Genomic DNA, 6,000 nt, shown 5'->3' on the forward strand with positions numbered 1-6,000 from the left:
GAAAACAAAGGACTAAATACAAACACTAGTTTAACTAAAATACTCTGTTAATGGAAATTGCGAAGAAGGACAATTTGTATCTGAGTTTTACCTTGAGATTGTAAAACCTCTTTTGTTATTGCCTAATGCTTGCTGTAAAAGGGAGGAGTTCAAAAACCGGCCTTTGCCACAGCCTTACAAGTCCATCCCTGGCTGTGGTCTCAGCTAGCTGATAAGCTTTTTGTGCCCCATGGAGATTTTTTTATTTATTTATCTTTTTATTTTTTTCCTGGAATCTGGTTTCTGGAATAAAGTTTGTTTCTGGTTTATTAGACTTTGGTGGTCTGTCCTCATCTTTGCACGACCCCCAAGGACCCAACAATGATGAGAAAATTAAACCTGGCTGGCGGGCGACATTCTGAATGCTCTCACAAGGACTCTGCTCACTAGAGGGGGAAGTATTGCTGCAAAGAATCGTGGATCTTTGTACGAGTTGTAGGGTTCCAAAGGCCCGGCACCACCATGGACTGACTTCCTATCACTAAGGAAGTTTAGCCGTCTCTTTCAGATCTCAGAGCTAGGACGAGCTGTACTTGACAACACAGGTCCTGCTAGTCACTGGATGACTCAGAAGGCTACTGGTTTTCACTGGAGCCCTAAATAAGAGGGATTTTCAGCTCTAAGCCATGATATAATTTCCCTGCCTCACGAGTCCTTACAACCCAGCAGATGCTACCTAGCTTTGACTCATACTGATGCTTTGGGGAGTTTCTGGCAATCCCTAAAGGCTCTGGAGCAGTGGGAGAGTACTAAAAAAAAAATCTGGTGTAGATAAAATGTAATTGGCCATGCCTATAAGGCCATCACTCTGGGTGGGGGGGAGGTAAGGCAAGGAGCATCATGAGTTAGGCTAGTCTGAGCCGCATAGCAAGACCCTGTTTCAAACAAAAGAAAAAAAAGGAAGGAAGGAAGGAAGGAAGGAAGGAAGGAAGGAAGGAAGGAAGGAAAATACCTGATATATTACTAAAACCCATGCTGGACGGTGGTGGCACACACCTTTAATCACAGTACATGGGAGGCAGAGACAGGCCAGTCTCTGTGAGTTCGAGGCCATACTGGTTTACAGAGGGAGTTAAGGACAAGAAGCTACAGAGAAACCTGTCTCAAAAAAAATCAAAAAAAAAAAAAAAGAAAAAAAGAAAGGCTCAAAGACTTGGTGTGGACCACAAAGGACCCCAGCCACATTACAGTCACAGTCAAGGGTTGCCCTAAAGGCAGCGATGAGGAGAAATCCCCTGGGGGACTGGACTTCAAGCAATTGTACCTGGTCATCAGCGCAGAGCAGAAGGACAAAGTGAGCCAAGGACAGACAGACCACAGACTGCAAGTGGTAGCCGGTGGCTGGTCTCTTGGGAAGGCACGAAACAGGAGACTGGAGACGGGACTTGGTGTGGGGAGAGCAGCAAATGGATGGGTGGATTAGAGTTAGCGCAGGGTCTGAAGATCTGTGTGTCAGACATCAGCACCCACCAGTAAAGAACAGAAACACAGAACAGGCAGAGCTTTCCCGTGTCCTGGCAGTCACTCCCAAATAACCACAAGAGACTTAATATTAATTATTAATGCTCAGCAGATAGCTTAAGTTTGTTTCTAGCCAGATCGACAAGATAAATGAAGCCATTTCTATGAACCCATGTGCTGCCCCGAGGCTCATTTAGCTATGAACTTCCATGTTGCTTCTTCCTCCACATCTGGCTTGAGACTTCTCAGACTCCGCCCTTCTTCCCAGCACTCTTTCTGCTCCAAAAATCCTGCCTAGTTAGGGGCCAATCAACTTTTTATTAACGATGAGCGTGTCACATTTTCACACATATTTCACAGCATTAAGGGACACTGAGCAACCACAGGGACAAGATAGCTTAATCAGTGCCGTATCTGTCAGTGACTGGTCTTCCTGGGATAGCTGCGATAGCGTCACATTGAACTGACTCACTATCAGGAAGGAGATGTGACCATGACACATGGCCTTGCTTTGTTTTTGAGACAACCCAGACTGGCCTCAAACTTACTGTGTAGATGAAAATGACCATGAATTCCTGATCCTCCTGCCTCCACATCCTGAGTGTAGTTAGCTTCCTTGTTCTTTTTTTTTTTTTGGTCTCGCAAGCTCCCCAATAATGACACAGAGACTTCTTATTAATTATGAAAGCTTGGCCTTAGCCTAAGCTTGTTCCCAACTAGCTCTTAAAACTTAAATTAGCCTGTTTCTATCAATCTGTGTTTGGCCACGTGACTTTTCACATGCATCCAACTTCCTTAGTGTCTCTCTTTTGTGCCCAGGTTCATTCCCTTGAGTTCCTCTCTTTCCCGGAAGTCCCACCTAGCCATTCCTGTCTAGCTATTGGCTGGTCGGCTTTTTATTAAACCAATACATCTTCACACAGTGTACAAATATCCAGGCAATACTTGAGTGCTGGGTTTACAAACATATACCACCAGGCTCAGCTCTTTCGAAACATTGTTTATTTGCCTTGTTTTATTTGTGTGAGGGCATGAGTCCAGACACATACTGTCATGTTGTAGGAGTGGAGATCAGAGGACAGCTCTTGTGCTGTGAGTCAACTCTTTTCTGCTACCCTGTGGGATCCAGGAATCAAATTTAGGCGTCAGGCTTACTCACAAACACCTCTTCCTGCTGAGTCACCTCACCACACATTCATGCGCGTGCACGCACAAACACACACACACATACACACACACAAACACACACTCACGCTAATGTCCAAGTCCACATATACATACACATATACATGTAGTCATTTTAGGAATTGTGAAGCAGTATCTCACTTTATTTTGTTGTTGTTGTTGTTGTTGTTGTTGATTTGAGACAGGGTTTCTCTGTGTAGCCCTGGCTGTCCTGGAACTAGTTCTGTAGGCCATGCTGGCCTCAAACTCACTGCCCAGTGTCCACAGAGGCCAGAGGAAGTCATCAGATCTTCTGGAGCTGGAGTTACAGGCAGTTGTGAGCCACAAGTAGGTGATGTAAATGGATTCTGGGTTCTCTGGAAGAGCAGCCACAACTTGTAACTGCTGAGCTGTCTCTCTCGGCCCTGAAATGTACCTATCCACCATCTACCTACCTATCTATCTACCTATCTGTCTGTCTGTCTGTCTGTCCGTCTATCTATCTATCTATCTATCTATCTATCTATCTATCTATCTATCTATCTATCTATCTGTTTATCTATCTATCAATCATCTGTCTACCAGGACTGACTAATTCATTGGCAATGAATCACCTCACTCAATCTGGAAGCTCGTTAGATATGCACAAAATCTATATTTTGAGCAAGCTGGGCTCTCTGGGGCAGGAGCTGATGTCACAATCCATGGCAGAATTTCTTCTTCTCCAAGGGAAGCCTTTTCACTGATGGATGAGGAACATCCAGAGCACTGGGGCTAGCTCTCTTTACCTCAAGTGAGCTGGCTCTCAATGCTAACAACAGATGTGTCAAGATACCTTCCCAGCAATGCTTGGAGAGGTGTTAGACTGAGTAACTGGGTTCCAGATACATCAAACTGACAGCAACACTTGGGTGGGACCTGCCTGGTGCTTAATGTGAAGGCCAAAATTACATTTTAAGTTTTAATTACTATGCCTTAGAGATTCATAAAACAAAAATGTCTCTGATCGGCAAGCCTCTTGCTCAAGGACAGACAGTTTCTGAAATGCTGGAGACTACTTTTTGTGGGAGAAAAAAGACACGCGTTTTTCACTCCTCTAAACAAGTTTGTTTGACCCATCTGCACCAAATGTGCTTGGTCACATATGGCCAGGAGGGTCACAGGCAGAAAATACGTAGCCTCAGGATGTAGGCTGGAGGTACGGCAGGATGTATGCTTGTCCCTGATTGGACCTGATGAGGAATGCAACGAATTATGGGTTTTCCTTCTTTAGTCGCTGCAAGCTGTTTCCTGGGAACCTGGGTATGGATCTGGCCCGAGTCCGTCCACCTGGCTAATAATAATTAGCTTCAAATTTGGCTTTAAACTGTGCTAGCGATCTTATTCACAATTGGTGGGATCAACAGCCTCTGTCAGGAGTAGACTGAGGTCGGTGCTGTGGGAAGCAGTCCAGAGCTCTCCTGTCATGAGATTGTATTAATAAAATGCTACCAATGTAACCATTAAATGTTTTATTAGCATAGACTAACCATATGTAATAATGGGTTTTAGCATGATATTTTTGCACATAATGTATTTTCCATCTAAGTACTGGCCAGACCCAAGCCTGCTTAGCACCTGAGGTCATCATCACACATTCAGGGTGGTGTGGCCGTGGACTACTGGCATGGACGGTCTGGGGACTGTTGCTGTTTGTCAACGTTCCAGCATTTCTCCTTGACGGTTCGCAATTCCCCAGCACCTTTTCCCTTTCACTTTGAATGTTCTCTCTATGTGTCATGTGAGTTCCCATAAGCTTTTTCCTTTGTTAAATTTGTTTGAACTTTGAAGGATGAATGTATAAAATGGCAGCCTCTGATAAGCCAGACGGCGGCGGCATACGCCTTTAAACCCAGCTCTTGGGAGGCAGAGGCAGGCGGATCTCTGTGAGTCTGAGGTCAGCCTGGTCTACAGGAGCGAGTTCCAGGACAGCCAGGACTGTTACACAGAGAAACCCCGTCTCTAAAAACAAACAAACAAAAAAAAAACAAAAAACAAAGAAAGGGCAGCCTCTCTAAACAAAATTATTTCGAAAAAAGTCCCCACCACCATGGAACCATATAGTGTGATAACTCTGCCTACTCCCATACAAGTTAACACCAAGCTGCCAGAAAATTTAGATAAGCAACATACACTTGAAATTCAAGGCATATTTGATAATCAAGATTTATAAATTCCTAAGGTCTACTTAGGTTCACAATAATATTTGTCCCGTTTTGTCTGTGCCCACTTAAGCTTTGGCTAAATAGATAAACTAAGTCATATAAAAAGCTGCTATATTCTATAGTAAAGTGTCTGGTGCCCCCAGGAAAGTTCTTTTCCTAAGGTCAAGCTTTGAAACAAAAGTCTCCATGCCTTCACAGGATTGAACAAAGTTCCTGCTTGCTAAAACTAGTCCCTTGTGGCTCTTCATTGACATGTGATTGGCACCTACAAACTTGTCAAGGTCAATGCTAGATCCCTCAACCCCTGATCTTAAGCCACACCCCAGCTCCCTTGTGCCCTTTCTCTCATTTAATCCTACGTGCAACTATAGAGTATAAAATGTGTATTCTTTTTTCAATGAGTACTTGGCCAGCCATCTGGATTCACCTCAGATCATGTCAGTACTCCCCATCCCCACTCCACTCATCCTCTTTGGGACCTGAACCCTGAGCCGGTCTCCAGTTGATCACAAAATATCTTTCTATTATATTCTCCCTCTGTTTTCCTCCTAGCACCCCTTCCCCCTGACTGATCCCCTTCCTCTTTCCACTGGTGCCCCTACTACTTTCAGTGTGTGTGTGTGTGTGTGAGTGTGTGTGTGTGTGTGTGTGTGTGTGAGAGAGAGAGAGAGAGAGAGAGAGAGAGAGAGAGAGAGAGAGAGAGAGAACGAGCGGAGGAGCTTCACGAAGGTTGCTTTCAGAGGCATGGGTATTAAGTACAGGAGTTTGGACACCTTATCAGTGGATACAGCACTGAAAAAACTGTCTCTTCCTCCCGCATCAACCTGACTGCACACACATTTGTATATAAACCCCCAGGGAGTACAGGGCCCCAGGAGCCACTTGTTGACAGGGTGCTGGCAGCCTCAGCCATGGCAGAGCTTGTGCAGGTATTCCCAGATGCTGTAAATCAGTGTACCAGTCAAGCCACGCCTGGCGGTCAGTGCTCCACCCTGCCCACCCACTGCTGTGGGACAATGGTCTCTACCCTGTCACTTGTATTTTAAATAAACGCTGATTGGCCAGTAGCCAGGCAGGAAGTATAGGCGGAGCAACGAGAATTCTGGGAAGCGGGAAGTTTCTTTTCTTTATT

This window comes from Myodes glareolus, chromosome 9 (assembly GCF_982192425.1).
Source record: "Myodes glareolus chromosome 9, mMyoGla1.1, whole genome shotgun sequence".
Classification (NCBI taxonomy): Eukaryota; Metazoa; Chordata; class Mammalia; order Rodentia; family Cricetidae; genus Myodes; species Myodes glareolus.